This window comes from Cetorhinus maximus, chromosome 30 (genome assembly GCF_964194155.1).
Source record: "Cetorhinus maximus chromosome 30, sCetMax3.hap1.1, whole genome shotgun sequence".
Taxonomy (NCBI): Eukaryota; Metazoa; Chordata; class Chondrichthyes; order Lamniformes; family Cetorhinidae; genus Cetorhinus; species Cetorhinus maximus.
In genome coordinates, this window is record NC_135908.1 from 20,091,382 (window position 1) to 20,118,449 (window position 27,068).

Consider the following 27,068-nt stretch of genomic DNA (forward strand, 5'->3'; position numbering starts at 1 on the left):
CATTTAATCTTGTGTCTAAAATGCCATCTAAGTAATTAGGCATAGTTCACAAAGGACCACAGGCAGGTTAACTCAGCAAGTAACAGGAAAACAAAGAACACCTCTAGTCTGCAAATCAAACACAGCAATAAGACCCAGAACTAGACTAGTCGACAAACATTTCTAGGTGTTGGATGATACATTACAGATACTTATGGAAAATGACGCATGAGTATGTGACTGTTCAACAGGCCATGTCACTTTGTCATCCACAGGGTCTACGCTATGTCTAACCTCTGGAAAACATCCAGTGGAGGGGGTAATGCTAAGCATACATCCCTCAATTACGATGGGTTGAAATACAGGTTTGAGAATTTAAAGGCACAGTACGCTATGGAGAGCAAGCTCCTGCTATAAAATTAACACCTTTTGTATCAAGGCAGATGGTAGAAATACTACAATCTACAAGAAGCGTGCTTGAGGAAATCTCCACACGAACAAGTATTTTGAACACTGTTAAAAGACTTTAATGGACTAGTTACAATGGGATACTTGGAGCGGGGTTGTGACATTCACCGTGCAGCGAACTGCAGCATCATCCCAAATTTAAACACAAACTTGGAAAGTTCTGGATTTGTCTATTCATGACAGTCCCCTCTACACTTAGCAGATCTGCAAAAGAGCTTAAACTATGCCTGTTTAAGCTTGCGAAAGGAATCAGTAACCTCCACTTATTTAGCGTTGCCCTCATTACTGTTGAACTCGTATTTAAATAAAATCATATACAACGACTCTCAGCTTTAGTTATTTTATTTTAAATTCTTCTCCGCTGCTGTCGCTCAGCCACAGTCTTCCCCTCAGCAAGAAACCAGGGCACTCATTGTAACTGCCACCCGATCAGGAGCCAACAGGAAGGGCAATCCTTCCTTTGTCCTCTCGCCCGGCCTTAAGAGCAAAAAGCTTACAAATTGAAACCTATACAAACAGTCATTATTCCAGTTTTAGTCTTTCATAGCTGGCCTGCCCAAACTGAGGGGCTTAAGTGACCTGTGAACAGAATTGCCATGGTCCGGCTAAGAATCAAATGTGTCACCAACCGTATGGGCAAAGATATGAAAGTGAGAAATGAGGCTAATCGCAGCTCCTATGAGCTCGGTGGCTGCAGCCCATTGTTGTGAAACTCTTGCACAACTTCCTGCTGCCTGCCTAAAGTGCTGGCAGCTGTTAATGGTGAAAATCATACCAATTGGAAGAGGGTTACATCCAGGCCGGATACACACACACAGTGGGAGGTGTCAGCTGTGGCTCAGTTCATAGCACCCTCGCCTTTGAATCAGAAGGTTGTGGGTTCATGTCCCACTCCCGGAAACCAAGAACTGTGAATGTACTCGAAAGAGTTACACACACACAGTGAACAGCTCCCGACCAGCAAGACTGTGCAACACCTCGCTTTGTGTTCAATCTTAAATCAGAACCTTGAGCACAAAATCTGTTTTTTCACCTTTCCCAGAGAAAGGCTTTCATGGCTTTCAAGTGACTTGTGGAGTCCATATAGTGAGCCACAAGGCAACGCAATTGTATAGGACAGACTGGATGGATCAGAAGATCATTTATAGTCTATCGTCGTATGTTTGTAAATCAACAGTCCCAATGTTTAGCAACAATTTGTTAAAAACATTGAATAGCTTGTTATTTATCAAATATTATGGCACAGAAACAGGCCATGTTGCCTGACCCATCTTTACTGCTCTCCGAATTAGAAATACACTCAGGAAGCAGATACTCATCTCAAAGCCTGTAGCGCAGATTTGCCAGAATAATACCAGGCTTTGGAGGTTAAATTATGAGGTCAGGTTGCACAGACTAGGTTTCTATTCCCTTAAAGTATTGAAGATTAAGAGGTAATCTATCTCAAGGGTTTAAGATGATTAAAGTATTTGATAGGGTAAAGGATTGATAGGGAGAAACTATTTCCTCTGGTGAGAGAAATCAGAATGAGATGGCAGAACCATGAAATTAGAGCTAGCCTGTTATGGTAAAAAATGGTAAAAAGGCAAAATTAATGGCCCTTTACTTAAATGAATGCAGTATTCAGAACAAAATAAATGAATTTATGGCACAAATAGAGGTTAATGGGTATGATCTTATAGCCATTACGGATATATGGTTACAAGGAGATCAAAGCTGGGAACTAAATATTCAAGGGTGTACGACTTTTGAAAAGTACAGGCAGGAAGAAAAGGGTGGTGGGGTAGCTTTGTTAGTACAAGATGGAATAAGTACGATAGCAAGAAACTATCTTGGATCAGAAGATGTAGAATCCATATGGGTGGAGGTAAGAAGTAACAAGGGGAAGACAACATTGGCAGGAGTAGTCAAAGGCCCCCTGACAGTAATTATACTGTAGGACAGAGAATAAATCAGGAGATAATGAGGACATGTAAAAAAGGCAGTACATTAATCATGAGTGACTTTAATCTTCATGTGGATTGGGAAAAAAAAATTGGCAGAGGCAGCCACGAGCAAGAATTCATAGAGTATATTTGGGGCAGTTTCCTAGAACAATATGTTGTGAATCCAACCAGGGATCTGGCTATTTTGGATCTGGTAATGTGTAAGGAGGCAGGTTTAATAAATGATCTCAGAGTAAAGGATCCTCTAGGAAACAGTGACCATAATTTGGTGGAATTTAGCTTTCCGTTTGAGTGTGAGAAACAGTCGGAAACAACTGTGAAACTTAAATAAGGGTAATTACAAAGGAATGAGGGCAGAGTTGGCTGGAGTGGACTGGGAAAGGAGTCTAGCAGAAAAGACGGTTGATGAACAATGGCAGACGGTTAAGAAAATAGTTCATGACTCTCAACAAAGATATACCCCAGTGGGGAAGGGGGATTCAAGGAAGGGGATAAACCAACCATGGTTAACCAAGGAAGAAAGGGGGAGAAAATAAATTTTGAGGGTAAACTAGCAAGTCATATAAACATGGACAATAAGTGCTTCTTTAAATATATAAAAAAGGAAGAGAGAGGCCAAAGTGAATATAGGCCCCTTAGAGAATGAGACTGGGGAAATAATAATGGGGAATGAGGAAATGGCAGAGGAGTTGAATAAATACTTTGCTTCAGTCTTCAAGGTAGAAGATACTAATAGCATTCCAAAAATGCTAAATAATCAAGGGGCAAAAGAGGGGTGGGGAGGAAATAAATACAATAGCTATCGCTAGAGAAAATGTACTAGGGAAACGAATGGGGCTAAAGGACGATATTAAAGGAAGTAGCTGCAGAGATAGTGGATGTACTGGTAGCAATCTTCCAAAAATCCTTAGATTATGGAAAAGTCGCAGAGGATTGGAGAACGGCCAGTGTAACACCCTTATTCAAAAAGTAAGGGAGACAAAAAATAGGTAACTATAGGCCAGTTAGTTTAACATCTGTCATTGGGAAAATGTTGGAGTCTATTATAAAAGGATGTAATAGCAGGGAATTTAGAAATACATAATCTAATCAAGCAGAGTCAACATGAAGGGGAAATCATACCTAACAAATTTATTAGAATTCTTTGAGGAGGTAACAAGCAGGATAGATAAAGGGGAACCAGTAGATGTAATATATTTGAATTTCCAAAAGGCGTTTGATAAGGTATCGTACATAATGCTACTTAATAAGATGAGCCCTTGGTGTTGGGGGTAGTATATTAGCATGGATAGAGGATAGCTAACTAATAGAAGACAGAGAGTTGGGATAAGAGAGGCACTTTCGGGATGGCAACCTGTAACTAGTGGAGTGCCACAGGGATCAGTGCTGGGGCCTCAATTATTTACAATATATATTAATGACTTAGATGAGGGAAGTGAAGTGAATGCACCATCGCCAAGTTTGCGGATGACAAAAATAGGTGGGAAGGCGAGTGGTGAGGGTGACACAAGGAATCTTCAGAGGGAGATAACAGATTAAGTGAGTGGGCAAAAACTTAGCAGATGGAATATAATGTGGGAAAATATGAAGTTATGCATTCTGGCAGGAAGAATAGAGGAGCTGAATATTATTTAAATAGAGAAAGACTGCAGAAGGCTGCAGCACAGACGGATTTGGGATTCCTGTGCATGAATCCCAAAAGGCTAACTTGCAAATTCAGCAGGTAATAGGGAAGACAAATGGAATGTTGGCCTTTATTTCAAAGGGAATGGAATGTAAGAATAGGGAAGTCTTGCTAAAATTACACAAGGCACTACTTAGACCACGCCTAGAATACTGTGAACAATTTTGGTTCCCTTATCTAAGAAAAGATATACTGGCATTGGAGGCAGTCCAGAGAAGGTTCACTCGGTTGATCCCGGGTATGGGGGGATTTTCATATGAGGAGAGGTTGAGTAGGTTGGGCCTTTTCTCACTGAAGTTGACAAAAATGAGAGGAACTTTAATGAAACATATAAGATTCTTAGGGGGCTTGACAGGGTGGATACTGAGAGGTTGTTTCCCTTGTGGGAGAGTCCAGGGCCAGAGGGCATAATCTCAGGGTAATGGGGCGCCCATTTAAAACAGGGGTGAGAAGGAATTTCTTCTCAGGTGGTAGTGAATCTGTGGAATTCTTTACTGCAGAGGGCTTTCGAGTCTGGGTCATTAAGTATATTCAACACTGAGATAGACAGATTTTTAATCAGTAAGGGAGTCAAAGGTTATGGGGAAAAGGAAGGAAAGTGGATTTGAGGATTATCAGATCAGCCATGATCTCATTGAATGGCAGAGCAGACTTGATGGGCCGAATGGCCTACTTATGCTCCTACGTCTTATGGGTGAAGTCAGAGACACTTCTTCACACAAAGGGTAGCAGAAATCAGAACTCTCCTCCCGACCAACCTGCAAAAAGGCTATGGATGCTGGTTTAACATTGGGAACATTGGAATCAAGATCGATATAATTTTGTTACGAAAAAATCTAAAGGGATAGAGAGCTAGGTCAGGGAAAATAGTGAAATCAGCCATGATCTAATTGAATGATGGAGGAGCCTCAATGGACTATGCCTGGTCCAATGTACCTTAGGAGACAGAAAGAAAGAGTAATTCAAAGATGGCTTAGGACTTGCACTGCGTGCACACATGTAACAGCACCTTGTAACGCTGTAGCATCTCTTCCTGATGGTGGCACAAGTACCAAGTTAACTTTAACAGCACCTCCCAAGCCCTGCAGCTTCTATCACTGGAGAAAAACAGCAGCAATATCATGGGAACACCAACTTCCTTACTCAGACGTACATTTGTCACTGGGTCAAAATTGTTAACTCTCCACCTACCTATCATTGTGGGAGCAGCATCATGGCAAGGGCTATTGAGTTTCCAGGCAGCAATCCATCACCACCATCCCAGGACTGAACAATAAATGCACCACCCATGTCCAGAGAACAAATCAAAAGCTTTTAAGCTGGCCCCTTTCAGGAAGTTGCCCTTCTTCCCGACTTCTCTTGATGAATTTTGAACAGGGCTGTACTGGAGACTGAGATGCTATTTTAGGTTCTGTAATGTATTTAGTAGTTCTGCACCACATGCCTGTATCCATTTGAGACTTTGCTGAGACTGCCCAAACTCATTTCAGTTATGGGTCTCGCAGCCATCAGAAGTAGAGTCAGAACTGGACACTGATTCAGGTCCAATATGTAAAAGGTCAGTACGCCTAAGATATTACATTGCCTATTATTTCCCTAATACTTACAACAATGTTGGAAAAAATGGATGAAGATGTCAGATTGCTCCACTTCTGTCCCTCTTTAGATCTTTCATCACCATGAAAAGTGACCTAGCAGCATAAACGCATGTGTGGAGAAATTCTCTCAGGTTATTACCAGTGGCATTTACAAGCTGCCCTGATTCGTTCTTTTGGGCAATATCTTAACCTGGCCTACCTAAAAATGTATCTCCAAATTCAGGGCGCCTGTGCATGGAGAAGGGTGGGGTGGCAAAAACAGTGTCTCACAAGTCAGGCACTGTGCATCAGTACCTATACCTGGTACATCAGCACATCACCAGCACAAAGAAAATCTCACATAAAGCCCACCATCATATCAATATAATAACACGATTCTTGAAGTCAACAATTAATGTGCATTACTCTGTTGGAATCTCCAATATCTTTGCTGATATTATTTCACTGGCTTCTGAAGAATAAGGGGTGAACTTGCTTTTAGGTAATGTTTCTTCAAACCTCAGACTATCTCCAAGAGTTTCAAAGCCAATGACACGCTTCTGAAATGTAGTTATACCCTTCTAGGCAAAAGGCAACTAAAATCTGTGCAAAGCAGAAAAATAATGACAGTTAATGTGATTTTCCTGTTGCTCATTGAAGGATAGGTGAATGCCAGGATACCTGAAGGACTCCATTACTCTTCTTCAAATAGCACCATGGGATCCTTCACATCCACCTGAAGAGGGAATAAATGGTCTCAGTTTAAAATCTCAATCAAAAGTTGGCACTTGGGGCCCTGCAGTAACTCTCAGTACTGCACTGAGGTGTCAGCCTAGATTATGTGCTCATGTTTGTTCTATTTACTTCCTTATTAGACTGACCACAGCCTCTGTTCTGCACCTAAAATGGCTCTGGTTACTTTAAGAACAGTTCTGCCGCATAAAGGGAGCTGGTTTTTGTTCCGTTTGGTAGCACTCTCCTTTCCAAGCAACAAGGTTATGGGTTCAAGTCCTACCTCAAAGACTTCAGCACAAAAATCTAGGCTGACACTCCTGTGCCACTGAGGGAGTGCTGTACTGTCAAAGGTGCTAATTTTCGGATGAGACATTAATCTGAGGCCCCACCTACCCTCCCAGGTGGTCATACAGGGTTTTGGTGAGACCACATTTGGAATACTGTGCGCAGTTTTGGTTTCCACATTTACGGAATGATATGCTTGCATTGGAGGCAGTACAGCAAAGTCTCACTAGATTGGTGTCTAGGATGAGAAGTTTGCTGATGTTTTGAGAGGCTGAATAAATTGGGTCTATATTCTCTGGGGTTTAGAAGAACGAAAGGCGGTCTCATTCAAGATTGTGAAGGGGCTCGATCGGGTGGACACAGATTGTTTCAGCTAGTCAGGGAGTTAAAAAAATATAACAGGTGCACAGTCTCAGGATAAGGGGCCGATCATTTAGGGCTGAGATGAGGAGAAATTACTTCACTCAAAGTGTTGTGAATCTTTGGAATTCTCTACCCCAGAGGGTTGTGGATGCTCCATCATTGAACACATTTAAGGCTGGGATAGACAAATTTTTGGTCTCTCAGGGAATCTGCACATGGGGAGCATGCGAGAAAGTAGAGTTGATGCCCAAAATCAGTCATGATTGTACTGAATGGCAGAGCAGGCTCAACAGGTCATACAGTCTCCTCCTGCTCCTATTTCCTGTGTTCTTATGTTCTAACAGATCCCACGGTTCAATTCACAAGAACAGCAGGGGAGTTATCCCTGTGTGTTCTGGGCAATATTTCTTCCGCACCAAACAAACAGGTTATCTGGTCATCATCACATTGTGTTTTGTGGGAGCTTGCTGTGTGCAAATTGGCTACTGCAATTCCCACATTATGACATTAACTTCAAAAGTACTTCATTGGCTGGAAAGAGCTTTGGGGCATCCTCAGGTTTTATAAGGCTCTATAGAAATGCAAGTCTGTCTTTTCTTTTATTTGCATGCTCAAGTGAGGAATACCTGGGCTTGGGAGATGGGAAATTTTCCAGATTCAAGGATCTGGTTTTCCAGGAGAATTATTAGATTACCACGAAACAGATCGGCCATGGCTTGTGAATGGCAGAACAGGCTAGATGGGCTGAATGGACTCCTCTTCCTCCATGTCAGTAATGCTTCTTTTTCCATCAGGTACAACACATTTGATGAAAAATAATGCTCTGGGCAACACTGGCCTCAGCAAGAAGCCTTAGCTCTACAAGACAGGTACAATGTCAAGCTCTCACTATACAGTTGCAATGTGCTTCAGCCTCAATATCAAGAATATCTCCTCCTGTACAAGCCACTGTGTCAATCACAGATCACAATCAGACTACACCATGTGCCCAAACCTACCAAAAGGTGAGAAGAGGCTGCAGAAATTATTTCAGAGGACTGTTACAACCAGAAAGACAGAGACTTAACCTGCGATGAATTCAAACCCAGATCTGAACAATGACAATGTCCTAATTTTATTTTTATTTCATTGTCCCAAACTGGAAGGAGCTTGACCTTTTTTTTTACAAACACAACTGTAGAAAGGGTTAAAACATCACATGGGTTCCCTCTGAATGCGAGGCAGTCAGTGGACAAGGCAGTCCTAGCAAACACTGCACTTGTTTGCCAAGAAACATTCTGCTTGGGTCAGGAGTTCTTTACACTGCTGAGAACAGATGCTCAATTTACTTCACTTGTACTATCGCCCAGTCTGGCAGCTCATTGGGTGCCACAGCCAACTTCCAACCCTAAAACGGAAACCCAGAAGAACATTACTGAACCAACATTAACAAAAACCTCATGCAAATCAGGGCTGCATTCCATATAAAAGGATGTGTTGTATTTGATGGGGAATTAAACAACAGAGCAACACAGTATACTGTGCTGCAAAAACATGAATTCAGGGCAATGGAATATTTACACTAAGAGGCAGCTACCAGCATCCCATTCACCAGTTGAAATAACCACACCCTCCACTCCTGGTGCACAGTGCGCATGCAGCCACAATCTACAGCAAGTTATCAAGGCTTCCTCCCAAACCCACGACCTCCGCCACCTAGATGGAAAAGGGCAGCAGGTGAATGGAACACCAAGCCGCACAGCATCCAGACTTGGACATAAATCGCTGTTCTTACACTGGATCAAATGTCTGGAACTCCTGGCCCAACACTGTGTGGGAGCACTTTCACTACACAGTCTGCAGCAGCTCACAAAGCTGGTCCTTCGCCACCACAGCAACAAGGGATGAGCCAACAATGTCAGCCATAACCCGAGAATGAGTTTAAAACTACTCCCACCTCCATAGGGATTAGTGACTGGGAAGACTGCCTTTCTCCCATTCATCCAATGGGGATGAGCTTCCAGTCTCATCAAAAGAGGATAAATTACTAGCTTCGCTTTGCCCTGCCACAGGGCCACAGGCGGTTTAGCCTTTGCGAGATTAATCCTATGGTGTGTGTGTGTGTGAACTGCTGAAACACTGACTCACACCGATAAAGTTTTCTATAATGTTACTTAGAGAAGCTCAGAGCTTGAAGCCAATCCAAAAAATCAGAATTTTCCAAAATTTGCCAAGCACGGGAATTGCAATTCAAGGAACACTATAGAGCAAGGGTCCCCAAAGTCGACCATTTGCAGCCCTTCTCCTGGAACCCCACTAATTCAGCCCTTGAAGACTAACTGAAAGTCTCCTTGTTTTTATTTGTCCTGTTTGAATTTTGTGGGTTTGGGAGGTTGGTTGGTAAAGGGATGCTCTTCGTTCTGTTCCCTCATTGGTGGATAAAGCCAAGTTCAATCTGTGCCAGTAACTTGAGGTTCCAGTCGATTAACAAGCTCAGGCCTTTCAACTTTATCCGAGACCCCCTGAAGTTAATTAGCACAAAGGCAAAAATAGTTGGGCACCTCAATCCAGAGGAGGAGAGTGGATAGTAATGGTTAGGTTCATTATCTGACATTTGGGAATTAATCATCGAATGGTCCTCCCCTTCTTTCTCTACAGGAAGAGCTTGTGTTGGAAGATGCATATCCTGGGTACCCTTGAAACTATGGTAACACTAGCACTGCAACTGGGGATGCTCTTTATGCATAGATGAAGTAATGATGGTTAGCTGAGTTACCAGAGAGAAGACAGTACAATAGTTGCCTGGGCAGTGAACAACATACTGCCAAAAGATCTTTTATGTTCACTCAAGGGGGAAAGCATGGCCTCAGTTTAACAACTCATCCAAAAGATGGCACCTCTAACACTGCAGCACTGGAGGATCAGCCTAGCTTTTTGTGCTCAAGTCTCTGGAATAGGTTTTGAACCCACCAACTTCTGAACATGCGTGTGACACTGAAGCACATAGCATTTTTTCCCCCTGTTCAAGTGGTCTGTGCATTTTCAAGAATGCTGCCAAAAGGGGAGGAGTAAAAATTCTTCACAAGTACAAGAGGGACATTGTTCAGACACAAAGCACTTCAGCAAAACATTTAATGAATCCCACGTTTGAATTAATTCAACTGCAGCTAGCTCCTCCCTTGTAAACTTACAACTTCTTGTGGGATTCTGGAACATGCAGTCAGAGCAGCAGGCAAATCAATGGCCAAGGGCAACACCATTCAGCACCAGCGTGCGCCACAGTGGGGGCAACACCATTCAGCACCAGCGTGCGCCACAGGGGAACCTACCAATGGTAGTTTCTCCCTCACACTTCCTCCCCAGAGTGGAAGTATCACGCAACAATAGAACAGAAAACTGGTGAAAAATACTCACTTGCCCGAGTCAGGAGGATGTGGGTTCAAGTCTCACTCATGGTTAGCCCAAAGCGCTTTGCAGTAATTGAAGTAATTGTCCTAAATGTAGTCACCGTTGTAATGTAGGAAATGCAGCAGCCAATTTGTCCACAAACAGCAATGTCAATATTGGCCAGATAATCTGTTTCAGTGATATTGGTTAAATATTGGCCAGCTTATCAGGAAGAACTTCGCTGCCCTTTAGAATACTGCCAAAAGGTCTTATATTCACTCGAGGGGGCAAACATGGCCTCAAGTTTAACGTCTCAACCAAAAGGTGGCACCTCTAACACTGCAGCACTGGAGGATCAACCTAGCTCTTTATGCTCAAGTCTCTGGGGTTGATTTTGAACCCCCTCACTTCTGATTCAGAGAGAAGAGTGAGACGAGGCACTTCACATGAGCAACATTAGGTTAAAAATAAAAAGATGCTGAGTCAAGGAAGGAGCTATTAAGTTGGATGGTTGAAAGCTTGCTCAAAAAAGTTGCTTTTAAAGAGTTTCAAAGAAGGAGAGGCAAATAGAGATGTTTAGGTTAGGAATTCCAAAGCATGGAGACTAGGTGGTAGAAGACATGTCACCAATGGTTGAGCTTAAAATGGCAAACTTGTATTTCATTTGCATATTGTGAATGATTTCCCTCTGGATGAGTTGTCGTTCTGCACTCTCCAAATTGGTCTGGACGCTGGGAGAAGACTTAACCCTCTACAAATTGTGGGATTGTTTTTGTTCTTCTGAGTAAAGGGGGTTAGGGTAGCACTGCCCCAGTAACACATCTGACAATGCAGCACCCCCCAAGTAACAACCCTCCAACAAATGCAGCAAGTCCTCAGTACTGCACTGAGGATGACACTAGTTGCTAACATGGCAAAGTTTGAAATCTTTAAGTCCCACTAAAGAGACTTCAGCATATAATCTAAACCAGCACTTCAGCTGCAAAGCACGTGCAATTAGCTGAAATTGTGAAAGGCTCTATATAAATGTAAGACCTTCTTTGTTACTGCAGATCAATGCCACTTTAAATGTTAACTTGCATTTATATAGCACGTTTCACAATCTCAGGATATCGCAAATCACTTCACAACCAATCACTTCTAAGTGTTAACACTGTTTATGTAGGAAATGCAGCAGCCAATTTGCTCTTACAAACAGTAACAGGATACCGATCAGATCATCTTTAGTGATGTTAGTTGAGGGACAAAGTATCGAACAGGGCACTGGGGACAACTCCCTTGCTCTAATATATTGATAAAAGCAGTATTCCTGTATGCACAGAGATCAGACTTCATAAATAGAAATCAGAAGTGAAATAACGTGTGCTTCTCTGCTGGAGTCACACACAGGCCATTCTGATTCACCAATTCCCTCAACAGCCAAAGGCTCCAGATTCAATTTGCTAAATTTCCTGACCAGACAATCAAGCGAAGAGTCACCTGAGGAAGCGTGAGCTTAACAATTAGACTCTGTGGCCTTAATACGCTATGACAGAACTTGATATCACAAGACTCGGCCATATTAGACGGTATGGTATTCCTAGTCTTACAAAATGTAAAATCTGACTGAACTACATCAGAGGTCACAAACCTCTGTCCAGCCTAGACATGTGTGCACACATATTCCGCACAGCTCAACTATACATTCAGTACAGCACACACAAAGCCACTGCCCAAAAATACATCTGGCATTTCTGGAAATTAATTAATAATTTCTAAAACCATTTCCAAACCAATTAACTCACCTAAGCAAAACTTTATACACACTGGGTCACGTGTGTCTGTGCACTGTAAGCTTTTGCAGGGCAAGCTGTTATCAGCAAAACATTGCAGTACCCTCAAAGGGTATGTACTTAAGCAAACTGAAGATCCTTAATGAGCAGCGCAGACTCTGAACCAGGAGGTGCAGTTTAGAATTAGAATTCAATGTCAAATGCAATACAGAAAGATTGGATTTAGAGACATTAAAGACAGAAAAAAGTTAAGTTGCTGTTACATAAATTGCGAGCGCATTAGCTTTATCCTTATTTCAACAGAAAAACACATCATACTTCAACAGAACTGCAAACACTAATTGTCTGTTTAAATTATAATCTTCCTTCTTCACACATTACCAGATTACGCTGTGCAATGTGCTACAACACAATATTAATTCTTCTGTTTTTATTATAACCACTGTTTTAAATATTTAACTTATACTGGTGCACCGTAATAACCTCAATTAAAAACTACTGTTACAATAAATTACTTTAAACGAGATTTAAGCATATCTCAAAATTACTTTGGCGCATATTCCTGTTGACTGTCCCTAATTAAACAATGTACTTCTAAATACTCATTAAATTGGATCTAGAAATTATGGTTTCCAAGTGTTTGCCTACAGCTGATGTTGGTCAAACTACTCCATAATTAGCGGCTAACCTTTTCTGAACAGGCATTTTACATTGCCTGCCCTTCAGTCATTGAAGGCCTATTGAAAAGGTTCACTGAACATGACAAACCCTGTGCCCACTCCCCTCCAATTCTTCCTGTCATCAACACTACTGCATCCCTACAGTTCTAACAGTTATTCTTCATCTTCCTCCATTAAATTGATACTCAACTCCAGCAATTGAGAAAGGTAAACAAGATATTTATTTCATATTATCCACAACTGCATTTCAGCAAGCAGTTCTATCCCAACCCAACTTTTATGTACTCATTTTAAAAAAAAAAATTATTTCCTTTCAAATTACTTTCTAGTCTCTTATTCTCTCAATTCTAATTTTCCTTCCACCTCCTCAATACATTTCATTCCTTGGGGTTTGCTTTAATATTGTTGACCACAGGGTTATTGCCTGTTTTTTTTAAAGTTATTTAAGAGCTTACTGCTATAATGCAATCCCTCTTTGCTTCATTGTGTCTAGTTTGTACTCTATGCATCCCATGTTCCCTACATGGATCAGCACCTTGACATGGAGGGACTTGTGTGCTCCAATGACCCCTTCAGCGATGCCATCGAGCGCTCCTTGCTCCTGGTAGGATCACCCACGGCAGCAAGGTCAGGGAGGTGCCAGAGTACAAGTGGTCCAAAACTCCAATGACAGGACAGGTTAAGGAAGACCGTGCATCTCACCAGCTGCGAAGACAGGAGGAGGTCCGGTCATCACGGTTCAACACATCACTTGAAATCTGACCACCAACCTGTCACGATCATGTGGACAGCACCCCCAGTGTCCCCATGTTAAGCAAAGTCACACACAGGCTTCTATCAGGGTCCATTTGCCATGTCCTGTGGCGATGGGGAATTGTGGTGAGAACAGGGCTGTGAACCTGGGAGTCCCTAGTCAAGAATCTGCACACAGGTGACAGATGCATGAAGACCATTGGACACCTGTACTGGGACAGAGGTCTCTTTGGGCAGCAGCATCTGTGACTGAGCAGTCCTCTTCAGGATGCCCTCTGCTCACCCCAAATGGGGAGGGGGCTAGAAAATACAAGCTGTCCCACTTTCTCCTGGCAGGGATCACCATCTTCAAAGAAAGAGACCTTTAAATTTTGCAACTTGGAATGTTAGAACACTCATGGATAATCTCAAAGAGTGACTGTCCAGAAAGAAGAACTGCAATTGTATCACGTGAGATATTAAGACTCCAAATTGACAGCGGCCCTCAGAGGGGAGGGGCAGCTGAAGGAACAAGTTGGGGAAGGGGTACACCTTCTACCAGAAAGGCTGACAGTGACCTCATGTCTGCAGAGCTGGTTTTGCCATATGTAGTAGGATCTTTGATGCACTGCCAGAACTCCCCAATTGTATAAATGAAACGCTCAATAATTCACCTACAGCTCAGCTGTAACCAATATACCGCCATTGTCAGCGCTTATGCCCTAACCTGACTACAATGACGATGATGCTACAGAAAAGTTCTATTCTGACCTTGGAGTCTTCACTGCCATCCCAAAAGAAAAGATCCTCCTTCTGGGGGACTAATGCCAGGATTGGCTGTGACTCTGACGTCTAGAGTGGGAACCACTGGGAAAAACAGGGTGGGAAAAGCCAATGCAAATGGAGTCGCCCTGCTGACAAAGTGTGCTCAGCATGGCCTCATTAAACAAACACCTTCTTCCACCCCAAGGAATGAAATGTATTGAGGAGGTGAAAGGAAAATTAGACTGGGGAGAAGAAGAGACTAGAAAGTAATTTGAAAGGAAATTTTTTTAAATAAATAAGAAGGACAAATACAAAACCACATGGAGGTATCCTAGATCAAAGCACTGGCATCTCTTGGGTTATGTCATTGCTCAGATTAAAGATGTAAGTGTTGTCTGTATCACTCGATCCATGCGGGGGACTGATGCCCTCTGGACAGGTCACAGAATTGATCGATCGGTGATAAACATCCACCTTGCACCAAGACATTGCAAGAACCAAAAGTCCAAGAAAGATAAGATCAATGTCTCAGCCCTAAGGCAGCCCAATCAAACAGAGGGATTCCATGTGCAGCTCACAACCGGTCTGGAAAGTCTTCACGCATCCAACTCAATTCCAGAACAGCAGGATCAAATAAAGCCAGCTGGGCTAGATTCCTGTGCCAAGGCCATTGGGTTCGAACACTGTATTCACCAAGACTGGCTTGATGAAAACAATGCTGAGATATGTGATCTCCTAGAACAAAAACAAACAGCCCTTATTGCCTGAAGAGCAACACAAGGGTGCAAGTAGAGGCGGCAGCATTCCAACAGCTCAAGGCTTTTGCCCAAAGACAAATCCGGAAGATAAAGGACATGTGGTGGGAGAAGAAAGTTCAAGAGACCCAATAGTATGTTACCATAATGACAGGTGAAGCCTTTTCTGAAGCCACGGGGGCCATCTATAGACCAAGGTCAAGTGGACAAAATCCCCTTCACTCACAGAATGGTGTTTCTCTTCTTAAGACAACAATGCCATCCGTCAAGGCTGGAAAAACCATGTTGAACAACTCCTCAACTGTGAATCCCCGGTGGCAGTTGAGACTCTCCAGGCTATCCCCCAGTACCCTGTGGTAGACTCCATGAGTGAACCACCATCGAGAGAGCTGCAACAAGCAATCAAACAGATGAAAAACAACAAAGCCTGTGGCCCCGACGCTGTTCCAGCTAAGGTCTTCAAAGAGCTTTTACTCGCATCAAGACTCCACACACTCATCCAATGGATTTGGGAGGAATAAGTTGAGCACTTCCTGTACCTTTGGCAGCCACCTCTCTCAAATGACATGGAGGTCCAATACCAGATCAGCTGCATCAGCTCAGCCTTCCACAAACTACAGCAGTAAGTGCTTGACAACAAAGACATCCACAAGTCACACAGGGCTGTACAAAGCAGTTATCGTCACCACACTACTGTAGTGAGGCTTAGACTGTAAATCAGCAACACATACCTCCGCCACAATAGGAAGGCTGTCAAACAAATGCTACTGTCCTTTTTGAAGCCAGCTCCACAAGCATTCAGGCAAAATTTCTGCAGAATCAACCATGATGGACTGGACACTGTCCAGTTGGCCGAAAATATCTCCCCTGCCAGGTCCCATCTTCTCAACTCTCAAATGGCCAACGTTCTGGGGAGGATAAAGAAAATGCTTTCAAAGGCACTCTGAAGCTCTCCCTGAAGCCCGGCAGCATTGACATTAATGACTGGGAGGAGCTTTCTACCAATTGTTCAAAATAGTGACAACCTGTCCATCAAGTTGCATCATGTTTTGAGTCACAACGTCTGAATGATGAGGTACTGTGGTGACAGGAGGAAAGAAAAGGGAATAAATAAATCCCGCACTCCAGATCCAACTACTAGTGGGACGGCCTACCCCAAGTGCCCAAAGATCTGCGGGTCAAGAATTGGCCTCGTCAGGCACATGTAGACTGATGGCAGAAACACGCGACCCTGAGTAGATGCCATCCTCAAGTCGAGGGGCGGCCAACGACGATGAAGCATCTCATGTTAAGACTGCCCCTTGCTGATCTGTCAGCTTGCTTTGATGCCTTTTCTGCCCAGTTAATTGAAGACAGATTTCTCTTAATTCAACAAACTTGGCCTTTACCTGGTCAAGCATTTTTCCAACATCCTCTATTTTCACAGTGAACTTAATTATGCTGCAGGTCACTGCTTCCACTTTGCTCACCGACTCTTCAGCTATCTCTCTCACTTCAACTTGTCAAAGCTAGATCAATCTTATCTTCTTTCTTTGCTGCACTATAAATGTACTGATCTAGGAAGCAGTATTACATGCATTGTAAAATGGATTGTCCACCTACAGCACATATATATCTTAACCTGGCTCTATCTTGGGGTCATTAAAATCACCCGGTATTACTGCTTGTTCATACATCCCTTTCAACAGACTACAAATCTCCTCTATCTCATCATGGTTGTTTGGTGGCTAATAATGAAGGCCAGGGATTGTACCATTTATCTTTCCATTCTCTAATTCTATCTGTACAGACGCTGTATTAACATGGACTGCAGCGGTTCAAGAAGGTGGCTCACCACCACCTGCTCAAGGGCAATTGTGGATGAGCAACAAGTGCTGGCCTTGCCAGCAACACCCACATCCCATGAAAGAACATCCTTGCAACTCCAGCACAGTGATAGAATCCTTTATTACAACTGCTCTAGGCCCTTTCTTTGCTCCATCATTCAGGACATCATAAACTGAAATATTAAGTTTTGAACCTTGCTCAAGCTTCATTCTAGTTACTGCATCAGTTATGTTTCCCCCTTCAATAGTATTAGATATATACAATTCTCGAATTAGTTTGTACACAATATTTGCTAGAGAGCACTATTTACGTATTTTTTAAGCCCTTTCCATGGCCTCAGTATGCCCCAAAGCACTTTATTTTTTGAACTGTTAAAATGTAGGAAACGTAGCATCCAACAGCTAGGTCCCACAAACACCAGTGACATCAACGACCAGATAACCTGTTTTCATGCCACTGATAGCATAAATGTTGGTCAGGACACGAACAAATCCCCAACACTTCTTCAAAATACGAAGATCATTAACATCTCATCGAAAAGGCAGTGCCTCCAATAGTGCATAGTGCAGTGTAGCACTCCCTCGGTACTACACTAGAGTATCAACCTGGATTATAAGTTCAGGTCCAATTCCAAAGACTTGAGCCTATGACTTCCCAAACCTGGGGAGACTGTGAGCACGGAGCCAAGGCAACTTCGTATGATTTTAAATGACGTAAACATTTAGTAGGTAATATTAAGTACAGGCACTTAACCAGATAAAAATTACCTCCACCAAAGAGCTCAAAATATTATAAAATTCACAAGTCTTTGAATCTATTAAAATTAGTCCAAAAGTAGACATGCAGCTCTGCAAACACGTTAAACGCCCAGGGTAAAAAGCTCAAACACTATTTACAGAAACAGGCCGTGTCGTTATATCTCTCTGAAACAGTGCAACGTGCAGCAAACTATTAAGTAGACCACAAACCAGGGTTACAAATTTAGTATTAAACCAAATCACTTATTTCCGTTTTGCGTCCTATCCCATGGTTAAATAACTTTGGGATACAAAACCTTTACAGTTCAGATTTTCAGAAACTACAAAGACTAATTTATAGATGGGAGGGGTTGGGTCAGCAGTTCCAGGGGGCAAGAATATAGGGGCTGAGTAAGTGACCACCAATGACGCAGTGGAGGACAGAGAGTAGTTCAGTAATAGAAAGAAAAGCCAAGTGCTGGGATGCAAGGCTAAAGGAGATCACTTAAACAAGGCCATAGAGTCCGGTACCAGTCAAATTGCCTCAACTAAAGCAGGATCCCCAAACCGTGATCTCTCAGTCCAGTCAATAGAGCCTTTAAGCTAATCACATATTTCAACATTTGCATATTTTATTCATTGGCTCGTTCTGAGAGATTTGTAGGCCTAGAGGTTTTTAAGCAAACTGTTCTTCACACAGTTGCTTCGTTGGTAAATGAATCCAAAATCAGAAAGAATGAACGAATTTGCATTTATATCGCGCTTTTCACAGCCTGAGGATGTTCCAAAGCTCTTTATAGCCAATTAAGTGTTTTTGAAGTGTACTCAACTGTTACAATATAGGAATCAAGCCAGCTGTGAAACTTGCACACAGCAAGCTCCCATAAGCAGCAATGAGATAATGACCAGATAATCACAGAATCTTTACAGCAAAGGAGGCCACCCTTCAGCCCATCGTGTCTGCACCAGCTCGCCGAAATGAGCAATTCATTTAGTGTCCTTCTTCCCATAACTGAACATTCTTGCTTTTCAGAAAGCAGTCTAATTCCGTTTTGAATGCCTCCATTAAACCTGCCTCGCCACACTCTCAGGCAGTTCATTCCAGACCTTAACCACTAGCTGCGTGGAAACTTTTTCTCATATTGCCTTTGTTTCTTTTTTAAATTACTTTAAGTCTGTGCCCTCTCGTCCTAGAACCGTTAACGAGTCTACTTTTCCAGACCCCTCGTGATTTTGTATACCTCTATCAAATCTCCTCTCCAAAGAAAACAGTCCTATCTTCTCCAATCTAACTTCATTACTGAAGTTCCTCATCCCTGGAACGATTCTCATGAACCTTTTCTGCACTCTCTCCAATGTCTTCACATCCTTCCTCAGGTGCAGCGCTCAGAAATGGATACAATACTCCACAGCTGAAGCCGAAATAGTGCTTTGTACAAGTTCAACATAACCTCCTTGTTCTTGTACTCTATACCCGTATTAATAAAGCCTAGGATACTGTGGCCTTATTAACCGCACTTTCAACCCATCCTGCCACCTTCAATGACTTATGCACATATACACCCAGGTCCCTCTGCTCCTGCAAGTCTGTTGTGCGGCACTGTATCAAATACCCTTTGGAAGTCCACATAAACCAGATCAACAGCATTGCCCTCATCAACCCTCTGTCATGTCTTCAAAAACCTCCAGCAACTTAATTAAACATGATTTTACTTTAAGAAATCCATGTTGACTCTCCTTAATTAACTCACATTTGTCCATGGGACTATTAATTTTGCCCCTAATTATTGTTTCTAGAAGTTTCCCCATCATTGAAGTTAAACTGACTAGCCTGTAGTTGCTGGGCTTATCGTTATACCCTTTTTTGAACAAAGGTGCAATGTTTGCAATTCTCCAGTCCTCTGGCACCACCCGAGTCTAAGGAAGTTTGGAAAATTTCCACTCCGCAATTTCCACACTCACTTCCCTCAGTATCCTTGGATGCATCTCATCTGGTCCTGGTGCCTTGTCAACTTTAAATACAGATAGCCTATCTAATACCTCTTTCTTATCAATCTGAAACCCTACCAGTGTCTGAATTACCTCATCTTTCAATCTGTTTTAATATAATCTGTTTCAGTGATGTTGGTTGAGGGATAAATACTGGCCAGAGAACAGGGAGGACTCCCTTATTCTCCTCTGAATAAAGGTGTGGGGTCTTTGGTCTTTACCTAAAAGCGTAGGCAGGACTGTAATATCTCATCTGAAAGTTGGCAGAGTTCCACAGTATTGCACTGGAGTGTCAGCCTAGATTCTTATGTGCAAGTCTCTAGAGTGGGACTTGAAACCACAACCTTCTGACCTACTGAGTCACTGCTGATACTGGCCGATCACTGTATCAGTCACGTACAACCATGAAATTAATGGGAACAGAGGTTTAAACTTTACACTAGATCCTGAAGTACGACAATAGGATTGAACCCTGTGTTCAAAATTCCTAACACACCTACCTTAAATTCACACAAAATTACAATGGTCCCATCTCTTCAAATACACACTTTCATTCTAAAGGTCATCAAACATGATTTTACCCCATTAAATAATCAACTCACTGAAAACGGGGCAGTAACATAAGTCAGGTCATACACCAAGTACATCAAATTGACCGTGTACACTACAATTCAGGATAGATTACTGATTAGAAGCTTGCCATCAGCAATCTAAGTTTTGGGATCAGGAACCTTTTAGTAAGCGAGAGAAGGGAAACTGCTTCAACCGCAACACTTGTCAGCACACAGTGACTGCACACCTCAATACTCAAATACAACATGACCTGTTAAAGGCCAAGTGTTGATATAAATAAACCAACTATGCAAGTCTGCTGCGTCCCAAGTGAATGGCGCACTTCAATTCCATTGCATCTAACCTACTTCAAAACACAGAGCAACCTCTACCTGCTTTGTCTGAACTGTCTGAGGCAATGCTGTGGAAACAGTTGTTGGTCTATTTGTTTCAGTGCCAGTAACAGATTTACTTCCAGTAGTCCAAATAGCCTCTGATTGTCTTCTCCAGGGTTGACAGTCTAATAAACCATCTATAGCGCAATGGCTATTGATTTTCAGTTGAAAGTGCAAAAGATTGGTAAGTGCACTGTCTGTATAAAAGACAGGGCAGTGCCAAGTAAAAACAGGGAGAAGGTTGGAACAACTGGCGCAACTCCACAGTTCAAGTGGTTTCTAGGCTGCCTTTAGACACAAGAGCATTGGAGGAAAGTGAAGTGAGTAACTGAGGCACCACACGGTACAGAAACATCAATCCCACAAAGGGGCAAATTTCTCAATTCACATGTGACAATATGTCATGCAAAAAACCACTGATAACAATAAGCTATTGCACACAGCCAGTGCCAATAGCACAAAAAGCTGAGAAGGGAAATTAACAGCATGTAACAAAAAAGCTAGAAATAGTTACATCCAATAATACTTTCTCCTCAGCAGTTATGATGCAAGGCAATTATGATTAAATTGAAAAGAAGCAACTGAACTCACATTGATCATTAAGTCAATAAAAGCAAAATACTGCAAAAAATGCTGGAAATCCAAAATAAAAACCAAATGCTGGAATGATTCAGCAGAGCTGGCAGCATCCAAGGAGACAGAAACGAGTTAACCTTTCGAGTCCAATTTGACTCTTCTTCGGAACGAACTCTGTTCCTCTCTCCACAGATGCTGCCAGACCTGCTCTGTTTTTCCAGCATTTTCTGTCGATTACTAAGTGATTTGATATTGCTAATTGTCTCACCCCTAGGTATCTTTGTGCAAATCAGTACCACTTGGGCAGATTACATCAATATCTGGCATTTATATCATGCCTTATATATAAAGAAAAATTAAAAGGTACTTCACAAGTAGACATGAGGAAAATAAGACAGGAGAGATTTGAATGGGTGACAAAGATTGATCAAGAATTTAAAGGTTTTGAACAAGGGAGAAAAGTTATGGAGATGGAGATGTTTACAGTCGGGGTTCCAAACAATTATCATTCAACTACTTGCCCCAATTGTGTAACCAAATGAATGACTGAACTGCTTATGGTGATCCCAGGAATGAAAGGCTTAACATATGAGGAACGTTTGAGGACTCTGGGTCTATACTCGATGGAGTTTAGAAGGATGAGGGGGGATCTGATTGAAACTTACAGAATACTGAAAGGCCTGGATAGAGTGGACGTGGGAAAGATGCTTCCATTAGTAGGAGAGACTAGGACCCGAGGGCGCAGCCTCAGAGTAAAGGGATGACCTTTTAGATGAGGAGAAACTTCTTTAGCCAGAGAGTGGTGAATCTATGAAATTCATTGCCACAGAAGGCTGTGGAGGCCAGGCCATTGAGTGTATTTAAGACCGAGATAGATAGGTTCTTGATTGGTAAGGGGATCAAAGGTTACAGGGAGAAGGCAGGAGAATGGGGTTGAGAAACTTATCAGCCATGATTGAATGGCGGAGCAGACACGATGGGCCGAATGGCCTAATTTCTGCTCCTAGGTCTTATGGTGTTAATTAGGTTATGTACCAATTCTTCAAAAATCTACATGCTTATTTACCCCACATGAGCAAGGTTCCTGGGATGAATCTGCTGATGGAAGACCGTAATCCTCCCTGGCAGATCCAAATCCAATACCTGAGCCAGCCGGACTCAATAGTGACAACTGAAGAATAGACTGGCTATTTTGAGACCTAGGATCCTCCCACTCAGCTCCAGTTGATCATGCAAGCCAACACCCTAACAGATTAGATGGCCTTAGCTGGACCAGCAGTGGGAACTCATCAATGCTGCATTTTGTAGGCTGCATGCTTGTACCTGGTTAAACTCCAGTAGCATCTGTGCTCACGTCTGGGAGTGCACAAGCCTTACTGCTAATTTCTCTGAAAGTAAATTAAGTTCTATACAGGGAGCGTGTACACACTCCACATGAGCCAAACACAATCATTACTGCATGGATTTCTCAGCAGGTCGGTTTGGAAAGTCTTGTAACCGGATGTCTCCCTGAGAGTCAGACAAAAAGAAACAATGAGCTTTGGAAAGTTAGTGCCAAAGGCAATTACATAGAATATACAGTGCAAAAATAGGCAATTTGATTCCACTCAGCCTCCTCCCATCTTTCCTTATTTAACTCTCAGTGAAACCTTCTATTCCCTTCTCCCTCAAGCATTTATCTAGATTCCCATTAAATGCATCTACACTATTTGACACACACTACCCAGAGAGTGGGGAGAATATGGAACTCCCTACCACGGGGGAAGCAGTTTCTTCTGAACTCCCTACTTAACTTCTTGCTTTCTTATATTGATGACAGATTTTTACTCTTCTCCACATGTGGAAACAAAGCCTTTCATAATTTTAACAAACCTCTATCAGGTCACGACTCAGTCTTCTATTTCCAAGAGAATAGAGACCCTGCCTGTTCATTATTCCTGAGGCTATAATCTCACATTTCTGGGATCATCCTTGTCGATTTTTTTTTTGTGCCCTCTCCAATGTCCTTCTCATATTATCACAACCAGAATTTTACACATTACTCCAAGTGGTGGTCTAAGCAAGGTTTGTTGCAAATTTAGTATAAACTTCCCTACTTTTCAATTCTCTCTCTATAAATATAATCATGTGTTTGATTTGTTTTTGTTAGGTCCTTACAGACCTGTGTCACTATTACCCTATTTAGATTCTTACTTTCCAAGTAGTGTGTAACCTTATTTTTCTTACCAAAATATAACACCTCACATTTAGCGGTGTTGAAAGTCATTGACCAATTATATTCCCATCCTGCTAGTTTATTAGTGACGTCTTGGCAACTTGCCGCAGTTCTCCTCAGCTTTGAATATTTCCTGCCACCAATTTGGTGTCACTGGCAAATAACAGAAATTGAGTTTGATTAAGATTAAACCATTTATATAAACAAGTGATCCCAGCAAAGCCTACTTTCCACCTTCTGCCACTCAAATGCTACCCTTTACCCCTCTTTGCTTTCTGTCCCTGCAGCCAGACGTCTCCTTGCAACTTTTCCCGGCTTTATTACGATGCTGTATGTACTGCCGAGCAGTTTAACCCATTTTTAATAATAGTTCCTTTTGTTTCATTTTTAACTGTCTTTTCACACGTCTCATAATTATTTACTCCCCGGACAGTTTAGTCTGTCTTAAATAAAGTGAATAGGGATTTGTGCAAGGAAGATAGATTGTCTCAAAGGTTACTATTTATTATGTACATACGGGAGAATAAGATCAGCAAAAGCTGGGTCAAAGGTGAGGGAAAGGCTAGCAGTTGCCGTCAAAAAAATTCTACTTTACCCACCCTACAAAACTCTACAATTTGGCTCAAATTGACACTGAAGCCTTCCTCAGAAGTCCCAAAAGTGATGGCTATGACGCCATCACAGTGTTACTATCGGGGGTGCTGCTGTGGAGTTGGGGTAATGATGCATGGCTCACCTTGCAGCCAACCTGGGGATGTAGAATGGCACTCAACATTAGAAGGGAGAAGTGATCCATGGACTGTGAACCTCGTGTCAGTGCAGTTTCTGATGACTCATCACCCACCAGCTCCGCACAAGGCCATTGTGCAATTACTTCAATAGCGTAGGATCCAAGGGGGAAGAAGCTATTTTCACAAAGCCAAGAATATATTTTTTACAGGGTGACAGTGCATTGGTGATAAAACACAAGGGTCTCACTGTGTACAGTAGACCTAATTTAGGACAACATCTGTAATTAATTTGTAATGTGACATTCCCAAGCAATGTATATATTACTTGACATATCCACAGCTTTATGCTCATGGACTATTCTGACTTTTTCATCTTTGCTAAGACAGCTTTGACGTAAAAGATAGAGCAACTGACAGAACTTTGATGCACGTTCAACGGGTAATTAATCTTTTTGAGAACCACTCTTGTCAGACAACTCATCCATTTACACGTCATTATGACGGCTAAATGTCTTAAGGTCTTATAACTACCATCAGCAGGTCAGAATAACAACCCCAGGGTATGAGTTGATCATACTAGTCACTGGCAGCCAATGATCATCCTCGTCTACAATAAAAACTAACAGCTGATATAATCCCATAACACAAATCTCACAGGACATGCACCTGACTATGAAATAATTCCACACAGTTTAGCTAATCCAATGATTACAAGAGAAATAAAGGCAGCCCATTCAGCCCAATCTAGCCCCTCTATCCAGAACGAGTATCCAAGCATTTTGTCATTGTAGGCAGTTCGAATGAAAAGCACAGAGCCTTGGAGACCACAAAGATTATGTAACACCCGCGCTGATTTTTCTCTCTCAAAACTTTTGATACCAGCAGATGCCTGTGTTCTGAATTAGGAGTTACAAACTAACAAGGCAACATTACTAAGAAAGGTCCTTTCCAAACGTCCAGGCTCTCAAAAAAATAGGACAGAGCTGGCTGGGTGTGAAGGGCTCAGACCTAAGCCTCTCTTCCAAAGTTGGGCCAGTTGGAAGCAGTGTGTCCAATCCCCTTTGTGAGATTGCTTTTCATGCACATTCACTTAGGGCAGCAAAGAACAAGTTACTCCACTCTATCATACAGCAAATATTGATATTGCACCATTAGTGTAATAAATCTTTCCACTATACTTCTCAGGAGCACATATAATAATATAATAACTGAGCCACACAAGTAGATATTAGGTCACGTGACAAGAGGTAGGTTCTAAGGAGTGTGTTAGAGGAGGAAAGCAAGATGAAGAGGTGTAGAGGTATATGGAGGGAATTCCAGAGCTGAGGGTCAAGCAGCCGAAGGCACGACCATCAATAACTAATTTGAGAGCGCTTTCAAAGACCTAACACAGGCTTGATGGGCCAAAGTGGATGCACAAGAGGCCAGAATTAGATGAATACAAAGATCTCAGCAGGTTGTGGGGCTGGAGATTACAGAGATAGGGAGGGCCGAGTCCATGGAATGATTCGAAAACAAGGCAGAGAATTTTAAAATCAGGACGTTGTTTGACCAGGAGTCAATGTAGGTCGGTGAGCATATAATGCATATAAATCTCTACACCGCTTTCAGGGCTTAAACAATTCCTCTGTGTCTCAGTGAGTAAAACTGTACTCAGAACTCAAGGCACCAAAGCATGAGTGTCAGCATGTCACCCCTGACTTGCACTCCAAGTGGTAATATATCTCAGCATTCAATTGACTTGGACTGTTGCTGTAGTGTGAGCAGACCTGTTACATCTAGTGCCCTTAGGTCAGTTGATCCCTCAATTTTACCTTCAGCTAGCACTTTTTAACTCCACAATATACCTTACATTTATCCATGGCCAATTTTGTGTACGCCATTCTGACAGCTGACAAGTTACAGATCACTGACTGCATTATGCTCAACTGCCACCCTTAGCTTATCATCTTAGAACCTACGTAACTTGCAACAAGCCTTTGAATCAAAGTCTTCGCTCTAAAATAGAAACAGTAGGGGGGTCACAGGATCAACGCAACTCACTTCACTCAGTCCTAGCCCAACATTAGTCTGCAAAAAAGAACCTGCTGCTTCCATTCTTTTAGCAGGTAGCTTATCCACTAACAGGTTTTTATTTCAACTCCTCAATGGAGCAGCCTCACAAATTATCAGCTCATTAAATCCCATTGCTTGTGGGGCGTTTTTGGGCACAAATTGGCTGCCGCATAACTTCACATTACAACAGTGACTACATTGAGCTGCCCTAGAAATACCAAGGTCAACAGGAATGAAAAAGAGACACCCTCCAATAGCTGGAGTCATTCCCAACGCAGAGGTCGATGGTTGTGTTCGGCCAAGGCTAATCAACGCAAGCCCAAGACATTTCTGCAGGGCTTCCTCAGGGAGCACCCTCAGTATAACATAAGAAAGTAGGACATGCAACCCATCCAGCCTGCTCCACTTCAATATCAAAAGCTGAACTTCCACATCAATTCCACTTTAAGCTCTATCCCCATATCCCTCGCTTTCCTTCATGCCCAAAAATCTAGCAATCTCAGATATAGCAACTGAGCATCCACAGCCCTCTGGGACAGAGGATTTCAAAGATGCACAACCCCATCAGTGAAGAAATTTCTCAACTCAGTCCTAAACGGCCGTCCCCTTCTCTCTGTTCTAAGGTCAGGGCCAAGGGCGCTTGCTGTTAATTCCAAGAGCTTGGTCTATTCACAAATCCTCCAATAATAAAGGAGCCAATGGCATCTTACAGCGGAGCTGGACAACATCCAAGTTTGGACTGATAAGTGGTAGGAAACATTTGTTACCAGTGACACCAGGGATGAGGGACTTCAATTATGTGAAGTGACTACAAGGATTGTTCTCTGAGCACAGAAGATTAAGGAAACAGTAATAAAGGTGTCCAAAATTATGAAAGGTTTTGA

At 42.4% G+C, this 27,068-nt stretch overlaps 1 protein-coding gene across 2 annotated transcripts in view; it reads right to left on the reverse strand.

The window, feature by feature from the left end:
* The window catches only part of LOC144670123 (sorting nexin-27-like), a 106,317-nt gene that overhangs the window by 61,432 nt on the left and 17,817 nt on the right, over positions 1 to 27,068 (reverse strand). The gene's annotated exons all lie outside the window — the stretch shown is intronic.